This window comes from Equus quagga, chromosome 9 (assembly GCF_021613505.1).
Source record: "Equus quagga isolate Etosha38 chromosome 9, UCLA_HA_Equagga_1.0, whole genome shotgun sequence".
Classification (NCBI taxonomy): domain Eukaryota; kingdom Metazoa; phylum Chordata; class Mammalia; order Perissodactyla; family Equidae; genus Equus; species Equus quagga.
The window spans coordinates 11225315-11248473 of NC_060275.1; the positions used below are offsets into that span (position 1 = coordinate 11225315).

The 23159-nt window shown below is 34.3% G+C and overlaps 2 pseudogenes; both read left to right on the plus strand.

Annotated features, from left to right (window-relative positions):
• The first annotated feature begins 16202 nt into the window (after positions 1 to 16202).
• LOC124244954 (ornithine decarboxylase-like) lies at positions 16203 to 17375 on the plus strand (annotated as a pseudogene).
• Positions 17376 to 20880: 3505 nt separating this feature from the next.
• LOC124244955 (elongation factor 1-alpha 1-like) lies at positions 20881 to 21534 on the plus strand (annotated as a pseudogene).
• Positions 21535 to 23159: the final 1625 nt, after the last annotated feature.

Consider the following 23159-nt stretch of genomic DNA (forward strand, 5'->3'; position numbering starts at 1 on the left):
AGACTTTGGTAGTTGTTGTCACAGTGATTTAGAGTTCTGATAAATTAAAATAATTTCTCAGATAATAAAATAATTTTTATGCGACTTCTCACTTGTATGACTTATTCCCAATCAAGAAAAATATTGTGGCAATATTTTTTTAATTATTTGTATTGCAATTATTTGTAAAAGAGGAGAAAACAAACATTAAACACATTCAGCCTTTTTATAAGATCTGGAGCAAATTCTAAACTTAAAATTATGTTTTTGGAGTATAATGAGTCCTTCCTATCTTTTAATGAAAGCGACACTTTACAGATCTTAGTTTAGTGGCCTCCATAGTATTTGACACTGGTGATCAATTAATCCTTCCCAAGAGACTCTTTCCTTTATTCAATAACAAGCCTTTGGTTGTTCATTTCCAATCTCCTTTGCTAGAATCCATGTTAGGCCTTCAAATCTCAGTCATCAGTTTTCTCATTTTATTCTCTTTCCCTCATAACACTAATGATTTTGGTGATCATTTATCCATACTCTGATAGTACTAGGCTTTATTTGCCTCTATTCTCCCAATATATATAATTTGATGACTCAAATCCCATGAAGGTCATGCAGACACCTTAAATTCAAAAGGTCCATGTTGAGCTCCAGATGTGTACCTACTCCAGCCTTACTTATTTTAGTAAGGAGCCTCAACATACATAGTTGTAAAATCCAGTTGTACGAAGGAATCCACCTTGGTATATTTTTCCCACTCTTCCAAAATAGCTAATGACTTCCAGAATCTTATAAATTTTACCTTATAAATATTTCTTGAAATTGTCCATTTTCTTCCACTTATAGTAGAAACACCCTAGTTTCTCCTGGAATACCACAATAGTCTCTGTTTTTTCCCGTATCTATCCTTACTTCCTTTCAATACATTATTCAACAAGCAACGTCTTATGAAAATGCAAATTTAAATAGGTCCCAGATCTGTAGATGACTTTTTGATTTTATTAATGGAAAATCTGAATTGGTGCCATGACCTTCCAGTTTCTTTATGATCCTTGCTTTCCAAAATTTGCCTGATCCCTTATCAGCTTTGCATGTCTTCCGTTCTCTCATCGCATTTCAGTATCATTGTTTTAAGAAAAAGTCTTGTTTATTTCAGCATCTCAGCACTGTGTTTACTATGTTTTGACTTCTACAGATCCTCAATATCAACTTTATCTATCTTTACCAGCTAGCATCCAATTTTACTCTGGGTGCTATTTTCCCTGAACTTATTTCAGGGCAGCTGTCCTTGACTACCTCCTTCCCACTGAGTCAGAGCTCTAGACTTTTGACACATGGACACATGAAGCATTTTGCATTGGTTATTCACAGCAATATAACAATGGAATTAGTGTATTTTTTATAATAATCTGCATCCTGGATGACATTGCATATACCATGAGGAGAGAAATCTTGGCAGTCTCAGTCATCACGATAACCCTCAGGATAAGCAAACTCTCTTGTACTTGGTGGGAAGTCATTATATGTCTGCCAAGCACATGTTGAAAGTCAGTGCATCTGGTAGTATTTGAATATGTAGAAATTCTTTCTCATTTCCAGGCATTTCCAAAGTAGATTGAAAGTTGAGGTAACTGGTCTGTAGGGAGCAATCTTCATATAAGCTACCATTCAAAACTAATTAAAATTAAGTTAATCAACTGTCTTAAACTTCAACAACTGACCACAGAAGACATTTATTTTTATTTGGCAAATTTCTTGGAAAAGTTTTGAGTTTGAAAGTATAAGATGGCCACACTGGTGGTTAAATACACAACATATAGGAGATATTATCTTGTCCATTTTTCTCTCCCTAGGGTTTTTTCCCAAAGTTGATGTTTACTAAAAAATCCTTTTTTTCTTGGTAATGATCACATCGGTTTTGAAAGATCATAAGGGTTTGAAAATTGTTATTACAAAGAGGCGAAAAAGAGTCCTTTGATGGCTATCTGATTTAAGACACTATTGTTGAGTTGCAATTTGTGAATAGAAGAATAAGCTTCTAACAACCTGACGTACCAAAGGACAGAAAATAACTATGGAGTACAGAAAATATATATTTTTTTACATCTGAAAACCCTGGGGAGTAAATAAAAACAGTGAGATTTGAAAGGGATTTGAAATATGCAGAAACTGCCCAGGATAGTTTAAGTTTCTCATTTTTGTGGTTTTGTCTACAGAACACCTGCAGTCAGGGTGAGGGAAGGTAAATCACTAACAGGAAGATGGTCCATCTCATTGAAAAGCCTAAGGAAAGTTGTCCAAGGCACAAGGGTCACAGAAGAGTGAGGGGCAATTCCATAAAGGAGAAATTCTGAGAAAGGGCAGCCTCATATCCATTATATAAACTTTGATCAAGTCTTTGGATGACTCCTGAACAAAATGTACCCGAGGCAGCAGAAAGCAGACTAAATGAAGATCTGCGCTGCAACCGACTGCAGGTGTGACAGTTGCTAGTTTGAATCAAATCAAGCTAATTTCGAGCTAAAACAAAACATAAACACTCTTTAGAAGACTAGAACAGAATCCACAGTACCCACAAAATAACATTCATAATATCCAGGAAGCAATCCAAAATTATCTGATGTACAAAGAACCAGGATAATTTGGCCGATACTCAAGGGGAAGAAAAACAGCAGTTAACAGGGACCAACCCTGAGATAGCCTTGATGTTGGAAATAAAAGAAAATAAATTTAAAAGATAAAAAAAAAATCTCATCACAAAAATAGAAAACATAAAAAAGAATAAAATAAAAAAGTAAAATGAGAAAAAGCATCTAAAATAAAAATTAGTAGATGTGGTAGTAACATAATTTAGATAGAAGAAAAATATATTAAATTTAAAGAGAGATCAATAGAAAGGAGAGAATTTTTAAAAAGTTAAAAACATGAACCTAGCCTCAGCTATAGATAATAATATCGAAAGTTATATGAAATACATAAAGTTACAAGTAAAAGAAGTTCAATGAAATCCAAACATAATAAATATAGAGGAACTCACACATAGGCATATCACAGTCAAACTGTTGTAAGCCAAAGATAAAGAGAAAACTTTGAAGGCAGCCAGAGACAAAACAATCCATTATGTACTGGGAGAAAAGGATGTCCTGGGCCAAGGATTACTCATCAGAAACCCTGGAGGCCAGAATACATTGGTACAACATATTTAAAATGCAAAAGAAAAACCCAAAATAAGACAAAACCAAAACATGTCAATCTATAATTATGTATCCATATACCCAGGGTGAATATCTCTCAAAATGACGGTATAGTAAAGACATTTTCAGATAAGAGAAATGAAGTCAATACCAGATTTGCATTAAAAAATATGCCAAAGAAGGTTCTTCATGCTGAGGGAAAATAATAACAAAGGATACTCAAATTTCCAAAAACAAATAAATATTGGAAATGGCAAACATAAACAAACATAAAATAGGATTTTTTCTAATTTATTTACAATATATATATCCTTTAAAGCAAAAATAATACTATTGATTTGTGCATTTACAATGTATGTAGAAGCAATACATTTTACAATTATAATATAAAGCTTGTGTGGGTAAACACACATACAAGGTTGCAAGTTCTCCTACCTTTAAAGTGAAGGATGAGATATTAAGTTCGAATACACTGTGAAAATTTATACATGTATATTGTCTTCTCCTTAGCAACCATTAAAAATTTAATGCCAAGAAGCATAACTGAAAAATCCAATTAATATATTAAATTGGAATTCTAAAAAAATTCAAATAATCCAAAAAAATACAGGAAAAGGATAAGAAAGAAATAAAAAAAAAAAGAAGACACTACTGATAGAAGACAGACACTAACACGGTAGAGTGAAATCTGATAATATCAACAATTACACTAAATGTTAGGGGTCCAAATATTCAAATTAAAAAGCAGAGCTAATCAGCATGAATAAACACGCAAGACCCAACTATAGGCTTTCTACTAAAAATGCACTTTAAATATAAATACACAGCTGAGTTTAAAGTAACTAGATGGAAAAAAAAATATACCATGTAAACCATACGCATGAAAAAGTCAATGTGACTATATTATTACCAGTTATAATAGATATCAAGGCAATTATCAAAAATAAGAAGGGTATGCCGTAATGATAAAAGGGCCTGTTCACCAGGAAAACATAACAATCATAAATGTGAAAATATCTAATAACAAGGCATCAAAATACATGAAGCAAAAATTGATAAAATTAAGCAATAAAGAATTCTATAGTCCAAACAGGAGATTCAATGTACATCTTGAAGCATCTTGTAACAACTAAACAAAAATAATCCATATATTTATAAAAGATCTGAACATTATTGATCACCTTGACCATTTGATATTTTTAGAGCTCCAACAACAAATAGAGAAGATTATGTATTTTTTTCTACTTTTTGTGTTCAATTTCCAAAGATAAGCTATGTTCTGGATGCACCATTAAACAAGTCACATCTAATTTAAAAGGATTAAAATCATATAGAGCATGATCTTTGACCACATCATTATTAAATTATAAATGCATAACAAAAGCATATCTGGGAAAACTTCAAATATGTTGAAATTATACAATCCATAGGTGAAAGAATAAATTAATAAGGTATATTTAAAACTAAATAATATTTAAGTACATACATATATAAAAATCATTGGATGGAGTTAAAACTGTTCCTTTGAAAGAATGTCTAAGATTAATGACGTAAGTTTCCACCTTAAGCGTGTACATAAAAAAATAGTTTAGAACTTAAAGAGATAATACATATAACGAAACAGGGTTTAGACCAGCAATTGAATGATAGTTTAGCATTCAAATGTTAATCAAACCGTTCATATCTACAAAAAGGCTTGGTGGCATTTTGAACAAGATAGCATAAAATTGGGGAAAACTGACATTAAAAAAATATTGAATCATCCTACAATGAACATGGCTCAGCTCTCTACTTATTTGTAGTTTATTTCTTTCAGCACCGTTTTTAGTTTCTACATACAGATCTTGCATCAAATTCATTATTAATAACTTTGATTTTTTTGGTGGTATTGTATTTTTTTTTTAAATTTCAGATTCCAGTAGTTTATTAATGACTTACAAGAATGCAGTTAAGGGGCTGGCCCAGTGGTGTAGTGGTCGAGTTCGCACACTCTGCTTTGGCCGCCGGGGGTTCACAGGTTCGGATCCTGGTGCAGACCTCCACATAGCTCATCAAGCCATGCTGTGGCAGTGTCCCACAATCTCACAAAAATAGAAAAGAATACAGTGGAATGCTTTATACTGACCTTTTATCCTATAACCTAGTTAAACGCACTTATGCGTTTCAGAAGTTCGTTGTTCTTTTGCAGATTCTCTGGCATTTTCAATGTAGACGATCATGTCATTTTCAAATAAGGACAGATTTTATTTTATTCCTTTCCATTCAGTACCCCACTTATTTATTTATGCTTTATTGTACCAGCTAGGATTTACATTATGATGTGGTACAGGAGTGGTGAGAGAGGACCTCTTTGCCTAATTCCAGATCTTAGGTGAAAAGTACTTAGTTTCTCATAATTATGATGTTAGCTGTAGATAGTTTGTAGGTACACTGTGTGAGATTGAAGGACTTTCCTTCTATTACTACTAAATAGATAATCATGGCCTTTGTAGCCAAAAAAGGTAAAAATATATTTTGGGGATAATTGAGGGCATTCAAGTATTCACTGGACACTGGATAATATTTGGAAATCATTTTTAAATTGTTAGGTGTGGTTTTGACAATTTTTCATTATTTGCTGATTATTACTCATATACTTTATGATGAACATTCTTATGATTTATATATGGTTCAGGCAAAATTTCTGTAAGATTTTAAAAATGGATTATCAAAGTGATGTGTATATGAGTGTTTTTTTTTTCTTTACGGAGATTGGACAATCGCCTCCGAGAGAGCGCTGCCATGTTTTATTTATTTATTTATTTGCTAAAAATGATTGGTCCTGAGCTAACATCTGTGCCAATCTTCCTCTACTTTACACATGTGTTGCTGCCAACAAGTGGTATAGGTCTGCAGCTGGAATCTGAACCCACAAACGTGGGCTGTGAAAGCAAAGTTTCCCCAAATTAACCACTAGACCACAGGGCCGGCCCCTGTCTCATTTTCATTTTTATTTTTTTGTATATTTGGTCATTTTCAATCAAAAATATAAAGATATCTGTGTATCTGCTAGAGTATCATAACTGTACTCTATGCTATTTTAGACACATGTATTTTGTTAGTAATCTCTAAACTCTCCAATGGAACATTTTACTGAGTTAGCTCTATTTATGATGTTTGAAACACTGCACATTATAACACTCAATTCCTCTTTACAAATACATTTCACAACTAATTTCCAGAGAAATCCTTGCTGAGGAATGTTTGTACTTTTAAATATAAACAGTAAATTCTAAACATAAGAAGTTACCTTTAATTTCTAGATTTTGATATATGTGTGTGTGTGTACATATGCATATATAGTATGTATACATATGTATGTATAAAAATATATCTATTAATAATTTTATTTACCTTTTTTAATGTGTAAAACAGGGATAATAAAAACTCCCTGTTGAGGTGAGGTCAAACCGTAGAGATCTGAATTACAGTTCAGGAAATGAGGAGCAGCACGTGATAAGAATGGAGACAAGGAAACTAGTTCAGTCAAACCGTGGTTGTGTGAGGGGAAATCAGAAACAAAAGTCAGGAAATCAGTGTCTGTCATATCAAATATCATTTTCTATCAAAAAACGTGTTCAAATTACATCAAAGAAAGAAAGTTTTAAAACTTGTCTTGAGATTGTTATAGGTTAAAAAACTCCTAGGCAGAGGAGATTGTCTGTATGCAACAAATATGCATCCTTCCACAACTTATATTTATTGCATGGTACCTTTCATTCTGAAGTGCTTCACAAATTGATTTACAAACTCTGTGTACTGCAATCATTTTTATTTTTGAAATACACCTCATCCATTATGCATACATATATGGCATTTCATGAATTTCAGGATATGGCATAGTAATCCCCAAATATCACTTTGAGTTTGAAACCCTATTTTATGGCTTCATGAAAACAACATAACAAATTGCTTACCCTGGTTTCCGTGACAAATCTGTCTTTTCAGTAAGTGGAGCTCTAATTGAAATGTACACTTCAACTTGCAGAAAATAAAAAACAAGAGATATCAACTGGGGGCTCGTGAATGGGTGATGCATTAGTTAGCACAAAATTTACTGGGTTACCACTGTGTATAGAAAAGCTATTTAGGTGTTATATGGGGGAAATAAAAAGTGCAGCCTCTGGCCTAGATGATCATACAAATTAATTTGCACAGACAAAACATATACACATCTAGATTTCAGTATTTTCTTTAAGTAGCATAGCAACAAATGTGAGCAAACGTGGTTCAAGTTCGATCATAAGTGCTGAGTAGTGCAGTGAGAATAGAATAACTGGAGCAGAACTGACTGAGATTCCTGAAGGAAGGAGACTTGAGGCAGGTTTTTATTGGTAGAAAGGTTAAAATACTCCTAACATTTATTAGAAAACTTATCAATATCCATATAAGCACACTTATCAGTATGTTTATTGTAATAACACTTAAATTAATACCATTTCTTTTTCATTTGTTAGTTCATGTGATGCTTTATTCATTCATTCACGTGTGCATTCTACCACTCAGCCATACGTTCAACCATCATTTACTGAACACTTTACATATGTTGAAAAACTGATAGAAGTCAGTGACAAATTAGGAAACAAAACACAAACTATGTACTCAAGAGATGATTACTATTATTAAGAAACGTTTATCACTACCTGATACACTTATAGTTTTAAATAATTAATATATATTTAATATCATAATAGCTAAAGTTTGGACAATATTTGTTTCTATTTATAAATGGTGTTATAGGCTGAATTTTTCTCCCCAAAAGTCACATGTTGATGTCCTAACACTCTGTACCTCAGACTGTGACTCTATTTTGAAATAGGTCCTTTAAAGTGGTATTTCGGTAAAATGAGGTCATATGAGTGGGCCATAATCCACTAGGACTGGTGTCCTTATGAGATGAGGAGATCAGGACACAGCCACGCACAGAACATGTGAGGACACAGAGAGAAGGCAGCCGAGGAGAGAGACCTCAGAAGAAACCAAACCTGTAGACACCTTGATCTTGGACTTCTAACCTCTGGTACTGTGAAAAAAGAAATTTCTGTCTTTTGAGCCACCAACTCTGTGGTATTCTGTTTTGGCAGCCCTAGCAAACCAACAAAGTACTAGATCGATATCTAAATAAAGTCGAATATGATTATTTTTTCCCTGATTCCTATGCATTAGATTTTTACATCAGTTGACAAAGTATTATAGAATGATTAAAAGCTTTAATTGCATCTCTGAAAAGTGTCTTAGTAACAACATCCTTTCAATAACATGAAATGTTAGGAGAAATATTATTTAAAATAACTTTAGAGAAAATTTCAACATAATATGCTACATTTTAAAGTGATTTTCTTTATGAAACTGGAGGTGTATTGCTACAGGAACAATTGTGCCCTCATAATACAATAAATCACATTTTAAAATGCAGAGAAAGGAATAAAAAAGGGCCAGAACCAGGTAAGAAACAGGAGAAATAAGGGATATGGGCTGTGAGCAGAAAACAATTGTAAAATAAATTCCCAAAGAAAGCATGAATATAGTTTTTATTCATATTTATGATAGCTATTTCTAAAATAACATTAGAGGAATAGGTGATAGGGACAACAGAAAAATGAATTTCCCTAGTTGTATTTTACTCCCTGAAAGCGTTCTTCTTTTAGTTTTTCCCTGCCTGTAAGTATATGTTTATCTTGAAAACTTATCTCCTTTTCTTTACAATTTCCTGAGTGTACATAAAACTCTTTGCGTCTACATGAATGCAAATATGGTTTCAGTTATTATGGGAAAATTGCTATATCTGTCATCAGATTTATGACAGAAAGTCAGTATATTGTTTTAAAATATATATGTTCGTGAACAAAGTTCACTTATATAATATCATATTTATAAATAAACATATGAATCTTATACATTATAGAGCTAAACACACAGCATTTCACTCTGGATGATATAATAATTACATTTTCCACATCATCAATTAAAACACAAAATTGACCTCGGATTTTGTACTTTTGAATTGTTTCTACCATCAAGAGATTGTATCTAAATATCATTGGAAATGAATATTGATTTGAGAAATGAAAAGTTAGAAAAATTTGAGTTGAGAGCATTATATATAGCAATATTTCCAGGTATGAAATGCCAGGTATTCCAAAGAAAAGGACGTGCTTATGCTACAAAAACACAGTCCTCTAAGGAAATCGAGGTAATATATGATTAATCGATACTTGGTGTTTTGGGAAAAATAATTTTTGTTATTGAAAATCATTATTCACAAATAGTCTTCCTATTTTCTTAAGATTTTATGGGGAGCATATTATTAAAACAATATTTTCCATTTCATCCTTGAAACAGATTTAACAGAAACTGTGTTCCAGAGGTGTTTTACTATTACATATATCTTAAAGCTAATAAAACTGAATATAATGCCAAATTCATACTCACAACTTACAATGCTGAAATAATGAAAGAATTGATATATATGTCTTTAAGTTTATTTAAATCAGTCAATAATAAGATAAAACATCTAAGCTCGAAATATGTCAATAATTATAATAATATTAAAATAGCTAATTCTAATGAGTACTTACAGGGCTCCATTCACTGTACTTAGCTATTTATAAATTATTCATGCAATCTCCATTATCATACAATTAAGATGCTCTTATTGACTATTTGAAGATCTCACAACTCCCAGAGGCCTGAAAATTTGCCACAGGTCACAAAAATAATAACAAAGCCAAAATTCAAATACAAAATTGGATAGATACATTGACACAGAGATATAGATGTTTCTCCAAGTGTATTGAGTTCCTGTTTCCTCACTTTTCAGTAAAATCAAAGGACGATTTACTCACATTTAGCAACTATAAAACAGTATTAGAAAGGATGTCTCTTTTATTTTCAAAAATTCATGCCATATATTTGATCTTTAATAATAGCCAACAACCAGCAAAATTATACCTATAAAAGTAAATCTTATGTATCTAAACTGTATTTAGAACTTTTCATTATTGAGAACATATTTTGAATACATATGTATATATCTTTATTGAGTAATTTTTAATATTTTGTGATGTGTCCTCAATATGAAAAGATTGTGTGCATGAGAAAAGGACTCATATATAAGTTACGATAATGTGTTGGAAAAATTAGCTAAAGAAGATTCAATTAAGCAGAAGAGTGGCTTTAAAATTTATGAAATATTTGCAAATTTTAACAAAATGTCTTAATTATTGAGTGTTTTAATGAATATAGATTATAAAGGTGGTTCTTCAAGGCTCCTGAGGGACCTTTATCCAGATAATTTTACATGAAAGTCTATAAAGTTTTCAATACTTCAAAAATCTTTTTTTTCTTCTCGTGGTGAGGAAGACTGGTCCTGAGCTAACATATGTTGCCAACCTTCCTCTTTTTGCTTGAGGAAGATTGTCACTGAGCTAACATCTGTGCCAGTCTTCCTCTATTTTGTATGTGGGACTCTGCCACAGTGTGGCTTGATGAGCAGTGTGTAGGCCCACACCCGGGATCTGAAGCTGTGAACCCTGGGCTGCTGAAATGGAGTGTGCAAATTTAATCGCTATACCATCAAGCCAGCCCAAAAATCTTATTATTTTACTTTTCCATTATCAATGTTAGATGTGTTTGGTGAAAATTATGTGATTGAAGGAAGTGAATGTTAGAATTGTGAAAAAAAAGTATATCCTTCTATATATTTAATATATATTTGTATTCTGACCAGAGGTCAAATTTTAAACTATTTAAATAGAAAAATTATGTATTTTGAAAAGTAGTATCAGTCATAAAATACATTTTATTTATATTTTTATTTATGCATTTACTGTCGCCTAAACCATAAAAGTGGCTACGCTCTGTGAAACGTGTGTGATACCAGGCCAGGATACCTTAGACCCAGCCAGCATATTCATGTTCAAAGCTGAACTTTGAACCGTTTATGCTCTACACAGAGCTAACAGTCATTTACCGGGGGGAGGCTAATGTAGGTTCCTACATGACAATAAAGATACATGACCTTACGTCAGATTATTAAACCTTCAGGGGGCAAGTGAGAAGTGGACCAAAATGCATATTCTCAAAAGTCAGAAGAGAAGACGTATGTACTGAAGAAGAAAGGGTCAAAATACGCAATAGGAGAAAACTCGTAGGGTGATGATTTCATTGAGCTTCAAATCATTTCTGAAATTTTTAAAAGTTGTGTTGTTAGTTTCTTAGCTTTTCCATACAACAGCAGTTAAAGGTGTTGACAGCAGAATAGATGACACTGTTTTCTTAGTGGGATTCTTAGTTCTTTATAGTCGTGCATAATCTTCAAGTAATAATAATGCTAGAGATTATTTGCAAGGTTATCGTTTTACCTGTAATTTCAATTTGAATTTAAGAATATTAAAAAAAGTAATTTTCAGTGCTTCTGAAGACAGGTATTATCCTTGTATTCAGGATTGGTGATTAACCTATACTGCACCAAAAAAGCCATACCAGCTGGTTAGAGTCACTGTCAATTCCGAGTTGATCATTGTTTGTGCTCTAGCAGCTAAAGGATTTATGACCACTGCAGATAAAATATCATAATATTCATTTGAGTATCTGCATCTATATATACTGATAGCAAAAAATAAAAGGTGGAAAACAAATGTCTATTTTCTAAACTTGTTTAAATAGTAATGTCTGAAGTTATATATTTCCCCATCTTATATAGTTTTTTTCCACATCGAATTTGTATTTGTTCATAACAGCAGTGATATTAGGTACGGCAGGTATCAATTGGCTTCTTTTCTAGAAAAGTCTGTAAGGTTTGTGGGGAGTAGAAGGAGAAATCTTGGTGTTCCATGTTTGAGTTCCTGATGATCCTAAAAGTCAACGGTAATTGACTAGTGAGATGCAACAAATTCCCTGATAAAGTCTCGTCAAACGCGATGCTTGAAAAACATCTGAGACAGAGTCAATAGGATTACGTTTAGTGCAGAGGAGAGGGCCTCATTTGGCTTTAAGTGTTCAGTTGATTCTGATGTACACATCTGGCAAAGAACCAACGTACTTTATATTGCTTTCTTCTTAATCAATATAATTTGTATTTACAGCTCCTTATAAGTTATTTTTCTTTCATTTGTGAACAAAAGTATGTGATGAATTAAACATCAGATTGGTCCAATAATCATGCTCTCATTCTCAATGAATAATACACATATTTCTTTTGAGGAATTCCACCTTTTTATCTGTTATTCATAAAGATTTCTCATCTTTCTAGACAGTTGACAATATAGAGGTAGGGAACTAACAGTGAACATACTAAGTAATATATTTGAATATTATGTGGAAAGAGATCCTACCGTGTTGTGAACACTGTGTTTATACACCCACAAAAATGTGTATACAAAATATTCATCATATACATGTATGCACAAATATATATCCTCTATTCATATACTAGATTTTATTTACATATTCTAAATTTCACAATAGATGGGAAAATAGTTCATTTTCAAAAGGTTAGCTTGTACCAAGGTAATATTAATTTATTTTTAAGAGATGTACTTTCAACAAGAGAGACAAGTTGTATTCATTCATATAACCAGAGACAATTTATCTCAGGTGTAACGCAGTAAGTCCAAAGGCTTTTTTAGGTTGTAAAAATTACTAGTTTCCTCAACTTCCTGACAGGCTTATATAATGAATGGCAATTAAAGGGGCCATTGAATGAATGTGAAGGATAATAGAAGATGTTAGCTGACTAGAAGAGGAAATTAAAGGGAAATGGAATTGCAGAGAAATAAAAGAGTAAGGAAAGGAGAGTGGCGAATTAGACAGAAGTCAAGTGGCAAGAATTGAGCCAAGAAAAGGGAGATGGAATATAAATTTACATAAAAATTGCTTAGAGTGTCCTCTCAATATTGAAGGTAAAATTCATCATTAATATGAATTTTGTGACTTCGTCTTCCCTGTTAAAAACTAAATGAGTGGTATTTTCTCTAGGTTATCTTTTACCTTTTGCTATTTAAATTTTCAGATAAATTACATATCTCCATGAAAATTCAGCTAAAGTAAGATAAGTTTATATTACAAGTTTTGATATATTTAATTCTTACTCTTTGTTTACTTTGCTCATTTGATGCCAATCATCATGTGTGTCGAGTTGCTTGCCAATAGCTGGTCAAGAAAATAATGTGGAAAATAAGGCACAACTGAGAGCCTAGGCATTCATATGTCAAGCTTTGTGGAATGTTTTGTCTTCCTAGCTAGAAATGGAGAAACGAGCTCCATCACTGGATGTAGATGGAGATAAAGACATAATAATCCACATAATCTATTCACTTCATTCGAAGTAAGCAAAGAGATATTATACATTATAATTTTCCAAAGTACTTTTGTAGAAGTTACCCTTGAAAACTAAGTCAAAGGAATTCCTAAATCTCTTCTATGATGTCCTCTCACAAGGACATAATAGCACAAGCCTACGAATAGGATTTTCAATCATGACACAAAGGAAACATTGCCTTAATTCATCCTGCAGACAGAATAGATGAGAGCTGAGTTTTCCTTCAAATAATTTTCAAGAACCTGGGGCTTGAGTGCTTCATCAATTTGAAAAAGTGAAGAGACACTTTAAGAACCAATTTGCAACATCAATAACTGGGGTTTGCTATAAGTACTTGAAGTATATCATACAAAAGCGTTTCCTTCCTGAAGGTTCTAGTTCATTGTATTCAAAGAGTCAAATATATTCTTCATCTATAACAGGCAGGCCCTCCTGAAAGATGCAATTTTTTAAAGTATGAAGCAGTCATTTCCCAGTTATTCCAAAACCAGGTAAACTTCTACCTTAAACTCATAAATCCATCCAAATAAATTTCCTTTTGACAATTAAAAACAGTCCACATGGGACATGAAAAAAAGTTGTGCTTAACAGTCAAATCTTAAGCCAGAAGCCATACCTAAATTATGTTATTTTTCCTAAAATTTAGACAATCAGGTACAGTATTTCTTATTAATCGTACAGTCAAAAGTGATGACAGCTCAACTTAGAAATAGATGTATTTTTCCCATTTAACTTTTGCCAATAATCTTGATTATGAGCTTAAGTTTGAAAGATATTACATAATCCATCCTTTTCGATTTGAGCATCGCGCAAGATAAAAATTGCCATCCTTCAATTGAGTTATAATTCCTTCAAGTTTGTGTTCTGTTACCACAAAGACACCAAGGAAAAAGGAACTAAATGTACTGAATGCTTTCTTAAATATTTCAGTCATCTTCATTATGCAGATAATGAATCTAAAGATCTGAAAGAAACCTGGAGTAAATACAGTCAGATTAAAATCTCAGCTCTCCGTCCATAACAGTATTTATATTCTATTAACTGGACCACATTTCATAGTTCTCTTCTCTGATAAGAATAATTGCAATTAGATGTATGTTTTAATTTTTTTATGGTTTATACTCTTTCATATAGCCATTAAATCAATTAAACACATTTACAATGTTACGTTAACAACTTTTTGAAGATTAGGACAATGTGTTTCATATCCATCTATGTACATTAGTATGGTACATGAAATATATTTTTGTCATTTGTTGGCTAATTATTTGCCTTTATCACCTGTTCTTGATGCAGAGGTGTTTCTTTTTTTAAAATTTTAATATTTACCCAACTTACATTCACTTTGTAATACTTAAAACTTTAATATTTTCATCAGTACCTCAATTTTTCTGCTTGTAGAATATGAAAGCTTTCTGCCTACTAGGCCACTAGCTATCAATCCTATTAGGAGCAGAGTTGCCCCAAAAATATGTTTGAGTCTTGAATTTCGTAACTCTAGAACTTTGTAATACTGAACTCATAAACATTAATTTCATACAATACGGAGACTTTACTCTTTATTTTGTAAAATAAAAGAAAAAGTAGTGCACCCTTCAGTTTTTATCAAGTTTGACCGTAGTAAATGTCATACAAATCCCATTGGTTTACAAGGCAGGTATTTATAACAGTCTTGGGCATATTCTGCTCATGTGGCTTGGCTACGCTCCACGTGTTTCATTTACAACATCCATACTGCCTAATGCATATTTTTAATAAGAGAATTATTGAGATCATTGACATGCCATAAAATCCACCATTTTAATGTGTACAATATAGTGATTTTTATAATATTCACAGAGCTGTGCAATCATCACTAATTTTAAGACATTTTCATTCCCTGAAAAAGAAACCTCATACCCATTACCAGCCACTCCCCATCCTACCACTCCCCCACTCCCCATCCTCCCAAGACCATCTGTCAGACCCTGAAACCAACTCATCTATTGTGTGTGTACATTTTTGCCTTTTCTGAACATTTTATATAAATGAACTATGAGGCCATTTGTGACTGACTTCTGTCACTTAGCATAATGTTTTCTCTGGTTCATCCGTGTTATGGCATGTTTAAGAACTCCATTCTTTTTCATGGTTGAATACAATTCTATTACATGAATATACAATATTTTGTTTATCCATTCATCAGTTAAAATACAATAAGTTTTCCATTCATCTAAGTATAAAGCATGGAGTGGAATTTCTGGGTCATACAGTAATTGTTTAACCATTCGAGCAATGGTCACACTGTACTGTAATTTTTCCACACCTCACCAACATTGATTGGTGGAGTTTTGGAGAGGTTGGAACACTTCCACCCTGTTGGTGGGAATGTAAAGTGGTACAACTGCTGGGAAAACAGTATGGAGCTTCCTCAAAAAATTACAAATAGAATTGCCAATGACCAATCAATCCCACTTTTGCAGTATACACCCAGAAGATTTGAAATCAGGATCTCGAAGAGATACCTACACTCCCATGTTTATTTCAGACTTATTCAGAATAACCAAGATATGGAAACAACCCAAACGTTCATCGACAGACAAACGGATTTAAAAAATGTGTTCTATACCTGGCGCGGAATACTATTCATGCTTAAAAAAAAGAAGAAAATCCTGCCATTTGTGACAGCACGGATGGACTTGGAAGACATTACGATGAGTGAAATAGTCACAGAGGACAAATATTGCATGATTAAGAAACACCTGAGGTGGTTAAAAGCTCTTCCTCGGGTCACCCCCTTCAATGCAGTCAAATGCAATGATAGCAGAACCATCGTGAAGACCCTGGCTGACGTCGGGACAGGGTTTGACTGTGCCAGCAAGACTGAAATACAACTGATGCTGAGTCTCAGGGTGCCTCTAGAGAGAATTATCTGCGCAAATCCTTGTAAACAAGTGTCCCAGGTTAGGTATGCTGCCAATAACGGAGTCCAAACGATGACTTTTGATAGTGAGGTCGAGTTGATGAAAGTTGCCAGGGCACAAAACCATCAGGCTTCTTTTGGAATGGGCTAAAGAGCTAAATATTGACGTCATTGGTGTCAGCTCCCATGTGGGAAGTGGCTGCACTGACCCGGAGACCTTTGTGCAGGCCATCTCTGATGCCCGCTGTGTCTTTGATATGGGGGCTGAAATTTGTTTCAGCGTATATCAGCTTGACATTGGTGGTGGCTTTCCTGGATCTGAGGATGTAAGGCTTAAATTTGAAGAGGTCAGCAGTGTAATCAACCCAGCACCAGACAAGTATTTTGCGTCAGACTCTGGAGTGAGAGTCATAGCTGAGCCAGGCGGATACCATGTTGCATCAGCTTTCAGGCTCGCAGTTAATATCATTGCGAAAAAACTCATATTAAAGGAACAAACAGGAGCTGATGATGATGAGTCGAGTGAACAAACCTTTGTGTATTACGTGAATGATGGAGTATACGGATCATTTCATTGCATCCTTTATGATCATGCACATGTGAAGCCTCTTCTGCAAAAGAGATCCAAACCAGATAAGTATATTCGTCCAGTATATGGGGACCGACCTGTGACAGCCTTGATTGCATTGTTGAGCGCTGTAACTTGCCCGAGATGCAGGTGGGCGATTGGACGCTTTTTGAAAACATGGGTGCTTATACTGTTGCTGCTGCTTGTACTTTCAACGGATTCCAGAGGCCAGCTATCTACTATGTGATGTTGGGGCCAACATGGCTCGACTTCCCACATGAAGTGCAGGAGCAGGACGTCAGCACTCTGCCTGTGTCCTGTGCTTGGGAGAAGCGGCACCCAGCAGCCTGTGCTTCGGCCACCATTAACGTGTAGATACCGTTCTTGGAGCCGTTAACTGCGAGGTTACCTTGAATTAGGGGTTGGGGGGACCACTGAACTTGATTCCTGGTAGTTTTGAAATGTTTTTGTCGGTAGGGTTGGCACAAATGCAGCAATACAGAAGACTAGGAGATGGGGGTCACACTTATCTGTGTTCCTATGGAAACTATTTGAATATTTGTTTTATATGGATTTTTATTCACTTTTCAAACATGCTACTAAAGAGTGCCCCTCAGCTGCCAAGCAAGCGTTTGTAGCTTGTACCTTGGCAGAAGGAGCCAAAAGCTTAGTGTGGTGACCTGTTTTAAAAATAAAGTATCTTGAAATAATTGGGCATTGGGAAATTTTTAGTGTGTCCATTCCAGAGGGCTCACCTTGAATGTGTTTTACAAATAGGACTTGATCTTTTTTCCTACAGGCTGAGGAAAGTGTCCCGAAGGGCTTCAAAATATTTTCAAACTTTTGAAAATCCATGGAAATACCTTCTTCCTGTTTGGCATTTTTAATTCAAATGTGTGAGTCCCATATAAACTTTGCTGTGGATTCTTACAAATAGTAGATCTAGCCCACATGCAGGTAGAAGGAAAAGGATGGATGAGACAGTGGCCATACCCCCTGCTGCCAGCAGTGGCCAACATTTGCCGTTAGTGGCTCAGCCCACCCGAATGTCTGCAGAGGTGGCTGGGAAGTTGGAATGCCCAGAGAGAGCCCCTTGTTCACTGACCTGTTCCTGTCACAACCAGTGCCCAGGGAAGAAGGCACACAAGGCCCTCTGATTCCTGCCCACAGAGGCCAGAGTCATTCCCTTGAAGCTTGCCTTTGCTCCCAGGACAAGTCGCATGGTTACAAACAAGTCAGGAAAGGAACACATTTGGCAGTCACTTAATTTTAATAAATCTCAATGACAATTCTAAAAGAAAATTTTTTAAGAAGATAACTCCTATTTTAAGTATTCTTACTATAAAAAAGCACAAAGGAACACAAGCAAATATTTGGAGGTTATGAACATGTTATTATCATGGTTTTGGTTATAATCTCACATATGTATGCTTATGTCTGAATTCATCAAATGGTATATATTAAATCTGTGAAGTTTTTTGTAAACAAAAAAAATTGCATTTCAAGGTGACTGTGCAATTTTACAATCCCACCAGTAATATATATGTGGTTTCCAATTACTTCACAGTCTTTTTTTTAAGCAGTCCTGGTGGGTGTGAAGTATATTGCATATGGTTTGATTTGCACTTCCCTAAACAATCAGTGATGTTAAACATCTTCTGATGTGCTTACTGCCTGTTTGTATATCTTCTTTGGAAAGATGTTTCTTCAAGGCATTTGCCCATCTATTAATGAAGTTCTTTGTCTCTTTTATTGAATTGTAGAACTCTTTATATATTCTGGACACATGTCCCTTATCAGATACATGATTTGCAAATATTTTCTCCCATTTGTGCATTACTTTCATTTTATTAATGGTTTCCTTTGCAGTACAAAAGTTTTGATTTTGATGAAATCCATTTTTATCTAGTTTTTTCTTTTGTCACAAATGAAAGTGCTTCTAATATATCTAAGAAACAGTCATCAAATCTACAGTCAAGAAGATTAACACCTATGTTTTCGTTTAAGAGTTTTATAGTTTGAGCTCTTATACTTAGGTTATTGATCCAATTTGAGTTAATTATTTTATATGATGTGATGTAGAGGTCAATCTGAATTCTTTTTCATGTATATATCCACTTGTCCCAAAACTATATTTGGAAAAGACTATTTTTCTCCATTGAATTATCTTGGTACTGTAGTCGAAAACCAATTGACTATAAGTGTAAGGGTTTATCTCTGGAATCTCAATTATATCCCATTGATCCCATTGATTTATATGTTTATCCTTATGTCAGAACTCTACTATCTTGTTTACTTACAGTAGGTGTATAGTATGTTTGTTTTTTAATTTTTAAAAATTTTTTTTATTTTTTACTTTTTCTCCCCAAAGCCCCCCAGTACATAGTTGTATATTCTTCCTTGTGGGTCCTTCTAGCCATGGCATGTGAGATGCCGCCCCAGCGTGGCCCAATGAGCAGTGCCATGTCTGTGCCCAGGACTCAAACCAACAAAACACTGGGCCGCCCGCAGTGGAGTGCACGAACTCAACCGCTCAGTCACAGGGCCGGCCCCCTATAGTATGTTTTTAAATTGGGAAATGTATGCCCTCCAACTGTGTTCTTATTCAAGAGTGTTTTGGCTATTCATGGTCCCTTGAATTTCCATATACATTTTAGGATCAGCTCGTCCATTTCTGTATAAGAAACCCAACAGAGATTTTGATGAAGATCTGATTGAATCTCTAAATTAATTTGGAAAGTACTACTAACTTAACAATATTAAGTTAATATTAATATAATAGTATATGCTATATATATTATATATGTTATATATAATAATATTAATATAATAACAATATTAAGTCTTCTGATCTATGAGCGTGGAATGTCTTTCCATTTATTTAGATCTTCTTTAATTTCTCAGTGTTTTTAAATTTTCAGTGTGTAATCATCTACTCATTTTGTTAATTATTCTTAAGTATATATTTTATTAATGCTATTATAAGTGGTATTGTTTCCTTAATTTCACTTTTGCATCATTCTTTGTTATTATATAGAAGTCCTATTATATTTTTCTGTTGATCTTGTATGCCACTATCTTGCTGATGTAATGTATTTTATACAATAAGTCATGATGTGGATTCTTGAGGATTTTCTATATATATAATATCATGTCATTAAATAGAGATAATTTTACTTCATACTCTCCAATCTGGATGCCTACTCCTCCTCACCTCTAAACACCCTGGATAAAACATTCAGCACAGTGTTAATGAAAAGTGGCAACAGCAGATATACTTATATTGTTACTGATCCTAATGAAAGGCATTTAGTCTTTCATCATTAAGTTTGATGACAGTTGCGGGTTTTCTATAGACGCCCTTTATCAAGTCAAGAGAGGTCCCTTCAATTTCCATTTTGTTGAGCATTGCTTTCATGAAATTTTGCTGGGATTTGTCAAATGCCTTTCTATATTTGTTGAGACAATCATGTGATTTACTTCTTTATTCTGTTCATATGACATAATATGTTGATTGATTTTTAGATGTTAAATCAATCTTGCATTCCTGGAGTAAAGCCCACTTGGTTATGGTGCATAATCATTTTTTATATGTTGCTATATTCAAATCATTAGCATTTTATTGATGATTTTTGTACCCATTTTCACATGGAATATTGGCTTGTAATTTTATTTTCCTGTGATGTCTTTGTCTGCTTTTGCTATCAGTGTAATACTGGTCTCACAAGTAAGTTGGGAAGTATTCACTCCTGCTCTATTTTTGGAAGAATTTGTGAAAGATTGGTCTTAATTTTCCTTTAAATGTATGGTAAACTTTTTTACAATGAGTTTGCTGCCAGAACACAAGTATCATGCAAACCACTGCTAAATCTAAGTCACAATGGGAAAGGAAAACATTTGTATCGACATTGCTGTCATTGGACATGTAGATTCAGGCAAATCTACCGTTATTGGCCATCTGATCTACAAATGTGGTGGAATCGACAAAAGAACCACCGACAAATTTGAGAATGAGCCTGCTGAGATGGGAAAGGGTTCCTTCAAGTATGCCTGGGTCTTGCCTAAACTGAAAGCCGAATTGAGTATCACCAGTTCAATGGTGTGTCACTGGTATCACCATTAATATCTCCCTGTGGAAATTCAAAACCAGCAAGTATTATTTGACCATCAGTGATGCTACAGGACACAAAGACCCTTAAAAAAAGTAGATACAGGGACATCTCAAGCTGACTGTGCTGCCCTGATGGTTGCTACTAGCGTTGGTGAATCTGAAGCAGATATCTCCAAGAATGGACAGACTTGTGATCATGCCCTTCTGGCTTACACATTGGGTGTAAAACAACTAATTGTTGGTGCTGACAAGATGTATTCCATGGAGCCACCCCACAGGCAGAAAAAATACAAGAAAATTGTTAAGGAAGTCAGCACCTACATTAAGAAAACTGGTTATATTCCCAACACAGTAGCTTTTAAAGTCCTCCTTTTGAAATTTCATAAGATGAAATTCGGCTACTGTGAAAATTACCTCATCTAGATAGATATAGCCTTGTTAACTGTACCTTCTCTGACAGGTATTGTTTATTTTGTTTTTACCAGTCAATGTGGCTGAATTTGAAGGCAAAATTAAGGTTATGTATATCAAGCCCACTTACCTACATCATATATGCAAAGAACATCAGACTTCATGAAGATTACATTTAAATTAAGAAAGAAAGCTTTGTTATCTAGGATAAAAACAGTGTATATTTTGTTCCAACACTAGGTTAGGCATAATCATATGCAACAAATGAGAAATTATATTATAGTCACCATCTGTTAAATGTGCCTGCCCAAAACCTCATTTTGGTCTTTCTCTTTATTATGAATCACACGTTCCCCAGGTAGACTCGAAGAGTGATATTTCCCAGGATGTCTTGCTACAAGATAAGGCCAAACAGCAGCATCCACTTCCAAAGAAGACTTGAAAGTTGTAGTGAAGACAGACTGTGCTCTCAGCTCTCTTAGCCATGTTTGTTGTGGAGGTTGTTGCTTTCTCTGTAGGGTCCTTGGCATAAATGCTGGCTGTCTGGTATTTGGTCCCTGGCTTTTTGAGTGTCTAGGGGTGTGCAGTGGATCAAATTATTTCTGTTAAAATCAAAATGTGCTAGGTTTGGACACAAGTAAGTCCTGGCTATGTGTCACAAAGTTTGATTTCCTGGTACTTCCAAAAACTGTCAGCCAAAAAAATAGCCTATAATAAGACCTTTTCTGTTTAAGCTAGATGAAGCAGATTCTGCAACTGAATCTTGGCAAATACATAATTAGGCACATCCATTCAATGCTGAGCAACTGGCAAAAATACTTAGCCATATGTGGCAAAGGTAACTGTCTTTGTTTGTGCCTGATGTGACTTCATATGCTGTGTCCAGAGAATTAGTGCTGCTAATTCACTCCTGCACATCCTCAACTGTTCTTGTCCTCAATTTGTATGCACTGGGATGACCCATTCTTATCGTTTTTCCTTGAGTTTGTTCATATTCACTTTAAATGCCAAACCTTTATTAACTATATACCTAAGATTTGTCTCCTTTTGGCTCTGTAAAATGTTTGTCACCCAGCATTTAGCCTGTTGAGGTGGTTCCCCATTTGCACAGCACTGCAGCTCACCTCACAGAATTGGCTGCTCTCTGTACAATAAGCAGGCAGACTCCATGTTCTTGGCCAGCTGTGTTTTTGTTAAATGTACATACTGGTGATGGCAGGAGTATTTTATACTCTATCCCCTTCAGAAGAAAGAATATATTTCTGAGTTGAGTGGGGGTTAAATTTAAGACTAGTTCTTCACTGTGGAGAAATATTTATATCATGATGCTTAATTCTTCATCCATAGCAGTATTTAGCATGATGCCTCCTCAGCTTAATGCTTCCATTTTCATGGAGATGAGGAAATGAGTAAAGAGCCTGGACCAAGAGGAAGCTTCAGGACAGAGGGCTCATGATCACCATGGCTAAACAAATGAGAAGACTCTGGGAATATCCCCGAGGTGCACACTACAGGCTATTTTCAGCATTCTAAAATCACCTGTTTAAAAAATTTATTTTTGAGATATACTTGACATATAACATTGTGTATGTCTAACGTGTACAATGTGTTGATTTGCTAAGATGTATATTGCAATA